This window comes from Tachypleus tridentatus, chromosome 9 (assembly GCF_004210375.1).
Source record: "Tachypleus tridentatus isolate NWPU-2018 chromosome 9, ASM421037v1, whole genome shotgun sequence".
NCBI classification, from domain to species: Eukaryota; Metazoa; Arthropoda; class Merostomata; order Xiphosura; family Limulidae; genus Tachypleus; species Tachypleus tridentatus.
Window position 1 is genome coordinate 62,678,996 of NC_134833.1, and position 12,073 is coordinate 62,691,068.

A 12,073-nucleotide genomic window follows, 5' to 3' on the forward strand; every position below is an offset into this window, starting at 1 on the left:
ACGGGTCAGCCTGGATTGTTCTCGCTCTGCTGCCTTCATTCGACCGCCTTTTCGTTGCTTTTCTCTGAAACTACCTCAATATGTCAACTTCATAAACATTCGATGTACTGCAATATTTAGAAAAATTAAATACAATCTCTTATAGAGATAAAATTCTAACGCAAGCTGGGCGAAGGGGGATATCAATATTCCTGAACACCCCAGTCGGGAAGTTCATCTTGGATCACGGGTTCGAATGTGGAGGCGTTATAATATGACGGTCAATCCCACTATTCGTTGGTAAAAGAGTAGCCCAAAAGTTGGCGGTAGGTGGTGATGACTAGTTGCCTTCCCTCTTACACTGCTAAATTAGGGACGGCTAGCGCAGATAATCCTCGAGTAGCTTTGCGCAAAATTCAAAAACAAACAATCATTCTATATTTTGCAAACTCACGAATGAAATAAAATTTGTACTATAGAATATTATAAGTGTTTAATGATCAAATAGTAACTTAAACTGCTAGGCAACACTGAAAAAATAGATGTATATCTGCTAAGACGTTTATTAAAATATACTTGTGTTTTAGATTTAATATTTTTGTGTATTCTCTTATTTTCATCTGTGTTATTTATTCGTGAAAAGCGTAACAAATTTGACATTAATTTCCATACATAAGTAATTTATATCATACTGTAACATCGTATATCTCTCATATTATATTCCAGCTTACGATTCAACAACAAAATGTCTTAAAAATTGTAGCGTCCATTACTAGGCCAGCTGTGACATAGTGGTTAGCGTGTCAATCTGCAAATCGAAGAATCCAAGGTTAGAGCAGAAACGTCATTAAATATATTTTACACTTTCAACTGTGGGAGTATTATAGAAGTGACAGCGAATCTCTTTCTCGGATCAAACAGTAAGATAAATCCCGAAGCTACCGAATGACCGCTCTACTTCTGACCAGTAAATTCAAATTAGGTAAGTAAAGTTGAAAATCATGGTTTTAGAATTTCGCTCTTTAGTATGTGTATTATGTAAAATACCAATTAGGTTTAGAGTTTCATATTCTTTGTGAACTATGCATATCAGTTGTCCAAACAAATGGGTAAAAGCTGGATGTTTGAAGTGTTTTCAAAAGTGTCTCAAATAACTAAAACTAGTATTGTCTACACATATAAAGAATATCTTTGTAATATTCTAAAGGGTTGTGATAGCTTCTTTCTTCCTGTCACACTTGCCGGCGTCGCCAAGTGGTTAAGGTACCTCGATTCGTAATCCGAGGGTCGCGCTTTCGAATCCTCATCACACCAAAAATGAGGGCGTTATAAATTGACGGTCAATCCCACTACTCATTGGTAAAACAATAGCCCAAGAGCTGGCTCTGTGTGGTGATGACTAGCTTCCTTCCCTGTGGTCTTACACTGCTAAGTTTGAGAGGGTTAGCGCATGAAGCCCTTGTGTAGCTTTGCGACAAATTCAAAAAGCACTATCGCTGAAACTTTGTAGACACACTCATTTTTCACTTATATATATAAAGCAATTCTCAGTACTGGTGTTGTAAGTATTAAATAGATATGTGTATACATGATATTTATGCTTCGTACCTATTAAATATGATTTTATAATTTAATGAATTACAAACTTAGTAATATCTTGAGACTACAAGTGTCGCTGGGTGGTTAAAAGAGTATATCCACTTCTGGCAAAAATGATTTTGTTCCGGCTTAAAGTGCACATATCTCACTTTCTAAAATTAATAGTAAACAAAGCGTGTCTATGCTTACATTAAGTACTACATTCTTTCCTGGTCTAATATGCAGTTAAAAATGATTGTGATATTGATTTATAGCTAATCTTTCGACATACTTTAGTGGTTCATGTGACTAATAAATTAAATCATTCTTGGAATTTGTTGTAGTTCACTATTCTATCCTTGTATCATATACAGGATACCGTACATTTCCTATTATATATTATTAACACAGAAACTTTCATTTAGTTTTCTTGTTTCTTTCTAACAGATATACCTACTTCATCAGCACGAAATCTGATTCAGCTTTGTAAATTGTGGATAATAGGTCAATGATAGCAATGTCCTCCACTCCAGCTGAGTAGGTGATATCTAGATGTTACAGTTTTTGTTCATTCTTAGAGAACGAACACTCACATGGTGATGCTTTAAATCTATGCGCTCAACTAAGGCTTCCTACTTGCCAAAGAATAACAGTTTAATTCAGAGTAAGAGTACTACTTGGTTCAAAGTGCGAGTCGATTAACATACTGTCATCTGTAGGAATAATAACTATTAATTAGTTAAATGTTCCACTTGGAAGGCGATTGTACAGTGCGTATTCAAGTACACACATTGTTTTGCTTTGTAACTATTCGTTTTCCTGTATTTAACTTAGTTGTTGAGTTTAATTTAAATATATTTTACAATTGTTCTGACAGTTATGAAGCGGACATAGAAATGAATGAACGAGGATAGCTACATCAACCTCAGTTTTGGAAATCTGTTTGAGTTTGAGCTGCTAGAGAAAGTTTTATTTTAAGATAACACTATTTTCTTTATCAGGTTTTTATTTTGACAACATTTTCATTTGTACTTAATTTTTTATCCCCTGAAATTACCCACCTATATTAGTATATTTACTCCTAGTTATGATCGTAAGAAAATGATGAAGCAGTGTCACATATTTGATTTCTTATGTCATTAAAAGGTTGTTTGTTTTTACACCAGATTGTTTGTTTGGACAACTGCTTAAGTAATTATTCTATACTCAATAAATAATCTTGATATTTAAGCATTTTTATTGGAATAGCAAATTTCAAATGTCGAACCAAAACTTTTGTAATTTAAAACATGAGAAGAAATTTTTAAAATTAATTGATTCAAATGAAGCATGTCGGTAATGGATAATGTTTAACTATTTTGACGAAATTTCGATGTAACATTTTCTAAAACCATGGCTTGGTATAAGCGTGACATTCTCTCTCTCGGGTTTGGGTATCATATGTACACTAGAGGGTCAGATACTCTTTGACATCTTCCTCCTTCCTTTAGTTATTTAGTCATGCAGTGTTTGATGGTGTTAGTTATTGCTTTTTAGGTCAGAGTGTGCTAAATTACTCCTACCTTTTTTCAGAGCAATGTCCATGTACTAGTACACATATACAGATATTCTTTTGCCTCATCAGTAAGATGTTTAGTTTGTTGGTAGAATTTTTTATTTTTAAAGAAAAGAAAGATTTCCGACGAATTTTATTACTTTTTATTTATATAAATATATTTTTCATTTATTTATTTTTGTGTTTAAAATATATGTTGATCGTTGAAAGTTGTTTTGGACTATCTTCATCATGTATAAGGTAACTGTCTAGTTCTCATAATAATTCATTTTTCATCCAATTTTTATCAAAATACGTTATTGTGCTATGTAGGAGTCTATTTGATATAGTTTGTATGTTTGAATATTTGAGTATAAATTGAGATGATTTTGCTCTGGAAACTCTATATGCTGTTGTGAGGAGTGTGTTTTGTATTGTTCACAGTTTGGCTTTTATTATCTTGTCATTTACAGTAATCCGAAGTGGAGCTGCCTTGTGAATTACTGGTTTTAATATATGTTTTGTAAATTTTTACTATATTGTCTGTTGATGTTCCACTGATCTTGCCAGTTAGACTTCTAGCATAACGGGTGATTCGCCAAACTTTACTTTTAATTTCGTTTACATGGTTAATCCGCTTTAATTTTGAATCACAATTTAGACCAAGACATTTTGCCAATGTGGCAGTTTAAAGTAGTGTTCCATTCATATATATATGGGGCTGTAGTTTTGTATTTTGTCAATTTCGTAAAGACTACGAGTTGTGTTTTTGCTGTTTTTATTTTTATTCTGTATATTTGACAGTATTCACTCATTCTATTTAGTTGCAGTTGTATGTTTGTAGCTGCTATTGTTGGTTTTGTGGCACTTTTCCAGACTGCCACATCATCAGCGATCTGTGAAGAGAATCCATGATTAGGATCCTTCAATAGCATATTGCTTACATACATGATGAAGAGTATAGGGCTAGCCACCATTCCTTGAGGGACACTAGGTTCTGAGAAAAGGTACCCTCGACATTCACTCTCCACTTTCTACTTCCCAAGAAGTTAGATAACCAGCGAATATTTCTACGCGGTAGTCCCACTTCATTCATACGGAACCGTAGACCATTGTGCCATACAGTGTCAAATACTTTCTTAACGTCAAAAATGCATGAGACAGTGTATTTTTTTTGTTAAAGCTATCTATTATTTCTTCTGTTATTCTGATTAAGTGGTCAGTAGTTTGTCTAAATTTCTTCAATCCATTTTGTTCTTCTGGTAATTTTGATGTTATCTCCAAGAATGTGGAGAGTCTATTACTGATTATTCTCTCAAGAATTTTGCCTACACAGCTGGTCAGGCTGATTGGTCTGTAGCTATTATGTTTATTTGCTGGATTTTCTTCTTTAAGAAACATTAATATATTAACAAGCTTCCAAGAAAGTGGTATGTATCCTGAGGATAGAGATAAATTAAAAAGTGCTATTAGGTGGTCCAACAATTTCGGAGTGCTCTTTTTTAGAAGGATGGCTTGTATCTCATCTTCACCCGGAGATTTGTTTTTTGTGTTTTTATTGTTTCAAGAAGCTCATGAATAGATATTTCTTTCGTTAGTGTCATGTCTTCGTAGTTTGTGATGTGTCATGTGTTTATCTCAGAAATACTCGTTGGGAAAATTGGTCCAATTGTTATATATTGTTTAGTACATAGTTTGTGATTTTGTTGTAGAAATATGTATTTATAAATGGGTCAGAATGCGTTTTAAATGTATTTTGTAGTTGGACTATGAAAGCTTTGTCTTTTTCTTTGTATGTATGTGCTATAGTATTATCGTGTTCGAGTGCAGGATATTTCTTTGCGGCTGAATACTCGTTGGTGAGTCGTTTAAGGTGAGTCCAAAATTATTTCGGATCAGTTTTATCGTTCAGTTTTGAGCAGAAATTATCCCATTTAACTTATTTTTGTAGTTTTATTTCACGTGACACTGTTATATTACTGTGTTTGTTTTTGAATTTCGTGCAAAACCACTCGAGGCCCTTCGGCTCTAGTTATCCCTCATTTTGCCTTGATAAATCCTAGAAGGAAGCTAATCAGTACCACTCACAGCCTATTCTTAGGCTATTCTTTTCTCAACGACCAGTGATATTGGTTGTCACATTATAATGCCCCCATGGCTGAAATGGCGAACATGTTCGATGAAGAGGATTGGAACCCGCTAAACAAAAATTCCGCGTCGAGTGCTCTAAAGACAATATAACAGAATAAATAACACCTATTGGAAAAAAACAATTTACGTTCCTTCATCCTAAGTGTCAGATACTTTGTATGACAAGGATCTATCTGTACAACACAATACGTTGCTAATTACTCTTAATTTTTATGGCTAGACAGTTATACATTTAAAGTGTAGATGAGAAAAGATTAGCATATAAAAGTAAAAAAGGAACTGAATAGTTCTTCTATAAATTACTGTGAAAACGTTATAGTTGTATCAACTGTATCTAAGTATAATGTTGTAGAAACTGTTGCGATCGCATTGGGAAACTGTTTTTATTAGTGTCGTCCACCTGGCGGCACGCGAGTTCTTTTTCTCAGTCCACAAAAATGTTTTAACACCCAAAAAAGAAAACTGATTAAAACAAAAATTCAGAAATAAGTTGTGTGTTGTCTTATAGCAAGGACACATCTGGTTCTCTGTTGAGTTCACCAAGGGGAATTGAACCCCTAATTTTAACGTTGTAAATCCGTAAGCTTACCGCTGTATCAGCGGAGGACAGAAATGAAATAGTCAATATCTTAATATTATGAAATCAATTCATGACGTACTCACACAATAGTTATTGGTAAAAATAAGTTGGGTTAAGAACTTCTACCATGTAGAAAAGCCAGTGTGTTTCGATACCATTACATTCCAACGACGAATTTTATTTTTTGTTGTTTAGCATCAACTATATAACTTGATATTATTGTTAATGTATTAACTGAAAATGTAAAATCAAATCTATAGACAACAATACTGGAAAAATATTTGTTGATTTCTTAGTTTGAGATTTTCGTTGATTAAAGAGGCTTGGTTGTGTTTAAAACGTTGGTAATACTAAGAGTAAATACTTTAATTCAGAATCGAAAACAGTTTAAAATTGAATCGATGATTTTTTTTCATGATAAATATAACGCACTTAGCTATAGGCTAGGTAATCACATACTCTATCTTTGGTTTAGGCTTGTTATAACAGCACTTACTACACTTACTAGGTGTCATGGTTTTATACACCTCCATCATTAAATGCATAAAGAGTAGACAGTAATCGAACTATTTTGTCTGGATAAATGAATTTTGGCTTTTATGACTTCCCCCATTCTGGAAATGAAGAATGACGCAACTTGGACGAAAAGCTACCGAAACTACACGGAGCATCAACCAGATATTTCACAATGGATCTGTTGGTTCCAAAGGTTTTAACCTGGAGATAAAAGTCTGGAAGACCATGAAAGTCATGGAAGGAAGCTTTCTTTAGATGAAAACAAATTAAAGAAGAAATTGAGATGGACCCTCGCAAAATAGTACATGAGCTTGCAGAAAAGCCAGGAAAAAGCAAATAAAGCATTGGCAACTACCTAAATGGAATTGAAAAGACGAAAAATTTGGATAAGTGGGTTCCATATGAGTTGATTGAAGATCATTAAAATCGACGTTATGAGACCTGTAAAGGATGACGCTTCAAAAATTGAACGAATTGAGAATCGAGGCTCTGCTTCATCCACATTATTCCCTAGACCTTTCCTCTACATATTTTTAGTTTTTTCAAGAACTTTGATGACATTTTTAACAATAAACGCTTTCAAAACTAGGCAATTGCAGAAGAAGTTTTCAGGAAGTTCATTGACTATAGAAACTCTGATTTCTATAGTAGGGTTATAAAAAGCATCGTTACACTTTGACAAAAGTGTGTTGAAGTAAATGCTACTCACTTTGATTTAGGCATGCTTTAGAATATTGGTTTATACTTTTCTACACTTTGGGGTTCAAAAACAAAATTTATTTCTGGACAATCTAATAAAATGATTATTTTCTGAATATGCTATCGGATATATCGTTTTTCAATAACAAATTTTGTATTTGGGTATTTCATAACAAAATGTTTTCGATAATGGTTAACATTTCATTTAATGTATTTAATTTTATACTTCGATACAAAACTTTCAGATTATATACAGACTAAATTTTATATTATTTTCTAGAGCTTCTGTATAAAGTTTCATATATCAAGCACAGGTCCATCTAAGGTAGAAGTACTTTAATTTTCTGCTTAGTTCAGACTGAACTTTCCAACAAATATATTTTATTGATCAGTGTACCACTTGTTGTTTTAACATAATATCAGGTTATAGATATTTCTATTTCATAGTTAGATTTGTTTATTCTGCCATACGTAAAATACAGATACTCGTGTTCTTCATGTACAGGGCCCGGCATGGCCAAGCGCGTAAGGCGTGCGACTCGTAATCAGAGGGGGCGTTGTGGGGGCGTATAATTTGACGGTCAATCCCACTTTTCGTTAGTAAAAGAGTAGCCCAAGAGTTGGCGGTGGGTGGTGATGACTAGCTGCCTTCCCTCTAAATTAGGGACGGCTAGCACAGAAAGCCCTCGAGTAGCTTTGTGCGAAATTCCAAAAAAACAAAACAAATCTTCATGTACAGATATACCACTGTTTAAAATAACTACAGTTGCAACGTTAAACAATTTTACACGAATTACTATATCACTTATAGTGTAAAGCATCTGATGTGCATTATTACATTAATAAACACTTTAAAAATATAACATTTATTACTGGATATTAATTTTCATTTAAAAAATGACAAGTAAACCAAACAGAAACAGCATGTAATTCATTCGTAAACAAAAAAATTATAAATAGTTAAATAATATAATTGATAGCGGAATAAAAGAACAGTTTATGACTTATTCAATACTCAAGATTAGTTTGATCAAGATCGAGTGTGCTTAGTGGAGTCATTCTTAGGTAGTGGGTATGTATTTTATTTTAAGCGAACAATGCTTATTTAGTATTAATTCGTGTAAAAGTCTTCGAATTCAAAACGGCATTCGTAAAGGGAACGATGTAAGCACAAAGCACGTGAATGCACATTCTGTCTTTGGAATTTTAGCTAATTTGAGCAAGTGTGTCTCTGTACACGAAGTACTCGAGTACCTGCATTCAATACCAGCAAAATAAACACACCGAGCTATATAATTGTGTGTATGAAAGATATTTTGTTTAGTAGTATTTACTCTTGTTTTTATTGCGTTGTGTTTCTACTACTAAAGTAGAAATATAAAGACAGAATATTTATTTTAGTAATACGGTTATTTAAAGATGAATTTTACAGAAAAAAGAAAACTTTGCAGTCAAAAGAACTACTCATACTGATTAATTTTGCAGGTTCACATTTTTTATAAAACATATGTGCTAATAAATGAAACATAGAACTTAGTGCAGAAAGAGCCCTTTCCCAGCGGCAATCCGAACGTTTTAGATTTTACGTTTGCCGCTAGGAAAAGTACTGTGACGTAATAGTTGACAAACAATCCACCAACGCCAGCGCGTTGAATGTAAATAAATATGGCCAGTGCATACGCAGAAACAGAGGCGGAATCTGTTTTGACTTTGTGTTCTGAACAGTGTCAAGTAGCGCCATATCAATTTGAACCTACTCTGAACGAACGTAGAACAGTTACTTTTGACACAGATGTGACAAGTTCTAGTGATGAGGACAGTTCTAGAAACGAGATTAGCGGAACTGTAAGTGATACTGAAGAAATAAGATTATATATTAAAACAACATGCTTTATGAGGTTTATGAGATTTACATTTAACATAACAATGTCAAAGTACTGTGTTAAGATTAATTTTATTATTATGAGTTATGCAAATATGTTATGGAGTATATATTTGATTGTTTTCAAGTCTACAATGTTGTTGTTTTTTAAATACATAACATGTGCTTGATCACTTCAACGTGTTCAAGACATAGGCTTATTTCAATTTATCTTTAAATGTTAAATTTGATAAATGGTATTCATCAAACTTTTCCACATGTAAAAATGATACAAAAACATCTACAGAATGATCTACGAGTTTTTAAACTTGGAATATACTCTATTTGGAATAGATTTGTCCACTGTCTAAACTAGGTTTCACTGACTATCAGGTGTCACAAATGCAAAACACGCTCATGAATGTTAAATGTGTATGTCTTGTTACATCCTTCAAAATCTTGTACTTTTTAACTTATTATATTATACTGCACACATACCTTTATGTTTGATCTTTTCGTGATGGCAAGGGGTGGCTTCAGAGGGGTGGAACCTGTGCGCTTGATCGGTCTTCAGATCTACACGAGGAAAGATGGTTGGGACGATCCTGTCTACTGCCGATGGTTTTTTTCGGTCTCAACCTGCTTGGCTTGAAACCCACGGAATCGAAAACAGTGAGATCCGAATGAAAACATGAGCGTTCAAAGTGATCTTGACAAAGCTTTGCATGGTGTGAAGGAGTCTAGTTCTTCCTATTGACCATCCGCACCCACTGTCGCCACCTTGCCAGTTCATTCTCCTTGCAGGTAAACGAAAAGAAACTTTTGCCCGATGCTGAACCGTTTTTACAAACATAAGCAACGCAGTTAACCATGTTATCATAAAACAAACATAAAGTAGCAATATCAAAACAAAAATAGTCTCACAAAGTATATAATCCGAAAAAAGCACCGATAGATTTACATAAGACACCAGCACTGAAAGGAACAAAATGGTCGTCGCGCAACGAAGCGTGTTTGTCAACTATTGCGTCATAGTTGTAAAACGTCACGGAAACAATCAAACGACCAAGAAAAACTCGAGTTAGAGGACCCGCATGTTTTGTTCATTTTTTACGCAAAAACTAAAGTGTTTAAAAAAATGACAACCACACAGGAATTATACCTAACCAAAGTACAGTTTCTAAGGCAACTATTAAATTTGTTGAAAATTCACCTTAAATATTTTATACGCCAATAAAACCCGAAAATGAACTTACTACACATCTTTTACCAATTGTATCAATAATGTTGCCTTTAATCAACGACACAGTGGCGAGTACAACTGGGGCTATTTGTTTTGAATTTCACGCAAAGCTACTTGAGAGCTATCTGCGCTAGCCGTCTCTAATTTATCAATGCAAGTCTAGAGGGAAGGCAGCTAGTCATCACCACCACCGCCAACTCTTGGTCTACCCTTTTACCAACGAATAGTGGGATTGACCGTCACATTATAACGCCCCTACAGCTGAAAGGGCGAGCATGTTGGTGCGACGGGGATTCAAACCCGCAACCTTCGGATTCCGAGTCGAACGCCTTAACACGCTTGACCATGCCGGGCCCAAATATAGAGATGTGTGTTTTCTTATAGCAAAGCCACATCGAGCTATCTGCTGAGCCCACTGAGGGAAATTGAACCCCTGATTTTAGCTTTGTAAATCCGAAGACATACCGCTGTACTAGCGGGGGGAACTGGAGCTATAAACAGAATTTCCACACAAGGATCGTTTATTTTTTTAACGAGAGAAAGGTGAAAAGAGAGCAGCAAATCAGAAGAGGAGGTAGACATTGAAGATCCAGATTACAGTTTCAGAGGTGCAGTTGATGAGAGAAACCTATACTACTCCAACCAAAATGACCTGAATGACTTGATCAGAGATCCTGATGTGAAAGTGATTTACATTGCAGTTCCAAGTCTTGAAAAATTACTCACTTCTAAACATTTTTGTTCATTTTTGAATAAATTTTGTATAAATACATAGAAATCTCGATTTATATGTTTTATTCAGACCTTATGTAAATGAAATGTAAAAACTGGCCCGTTTTTACATAGAAAATAGGATAGTTTCATTATTAAGGTCACAAAAGCAAAGTTTGAAGGGAATAATGGCCATTTTCTGTACATAAATACAGTGTGTACATTTAGTATGCTACTGTACTGACCTAATAACAATGGTATTATCCTGATTGAAACAATTTCCACAAAGTGATGTATCAACATTTATAGTGTCATCATGTGATTCAATTGACAGTTAAAAATCACCCTGAATGAAAAAGTAGTGTCAGAAATCTTGACTTTACTGAAACTAGTTTCGTGCATCCACTTCAGTCTAACATTGTTTTCTTGTCGGAGACAGGATGTCCAAAAATCCATTTAGATCAAAATGTAAATACATAATCTACCCTCTGTGTCTGAAGGTATAAAATGATAGTTGAAATGTACCAATATGTTAGCAATAACTTAAACAAGTTCTTTGATTTTGAATAATTTTGTTATTTTTAGATGCTGTTGTAAATAAGATCTGAAAAGAACAGTTAAAATAAATATACTGATACATTAAGAGTTTTCTCAATGTTAATTAATATTAATATTTTAATTGATTTAATGTAATTACTATTTACAGCCTCAATGGATTAATTAGCTGCTGACGAGAACTGGCATCTACATATTACCTAAAATGTTATAACCTGAATCTGTACTGATTTCCATTTATTGGTGTATGTTTATCTCTCTAGTACTTTTATCTAGAAAATAAAACTTTCATAAAGCAACGAAACTATTTTACGTGTTGTGTTTGAGTAAAGCATACAGTGTAATGTTGATAAAATGCAATGAACAATGATATTACGGTCATGTTTGTGAAATAACTTGTTTGTTTGTTGTTGAGAGCAAAGATTACTTCAGATAGAAAAAGATGTTAGAAGTGAAAGATTAGATTAAATTCTAAAAAAAAAAAATATTCATTTGATACTACCATGATAAATAAATTATAAACCAATGTTGCAACATCGATCTTGTACTTGATTATAAATTGGGATATTAAACTTTAAGTGTAAGTGATAAGTTGATAGCATTGTTAAAATAAACTGTTATGTTGAATCTCTATTAGTAATGGAAAGTTGTGACCCAAAGTGTTAA

The 12,073-nt window shown here is 33.7% G+C and overlaps 1 long non-coding RNA gene across 2 annotated transcripts in view; it reads left to right on the top strand.

Moving 5' to 3' along the window:
• Positions 1-11,781, top strand: part of LOC143227110 (uncharacterized) — a 44,244-nt gene extending 32,463 nt beyond the window's left edge. The window contains exons 3-5 of one of the 2 annotated variants that reach the window (XR_013014885.1): positions 706-961; positions 4,901-4,964; positions 11,559-11,781. This is a non-coding gene — a long non-coding RNA (uncharacterized LOC143227110). The remainder of the gene's footprint in view (positions 1-705; positions 962-4,900; positions 4,965-11,558) is intronic. The other variant, XR_013014886.1, reaches the window with a different exon arrangement.
• Positions 11,782-12,073: the final 292 nt, after the last annotated feature.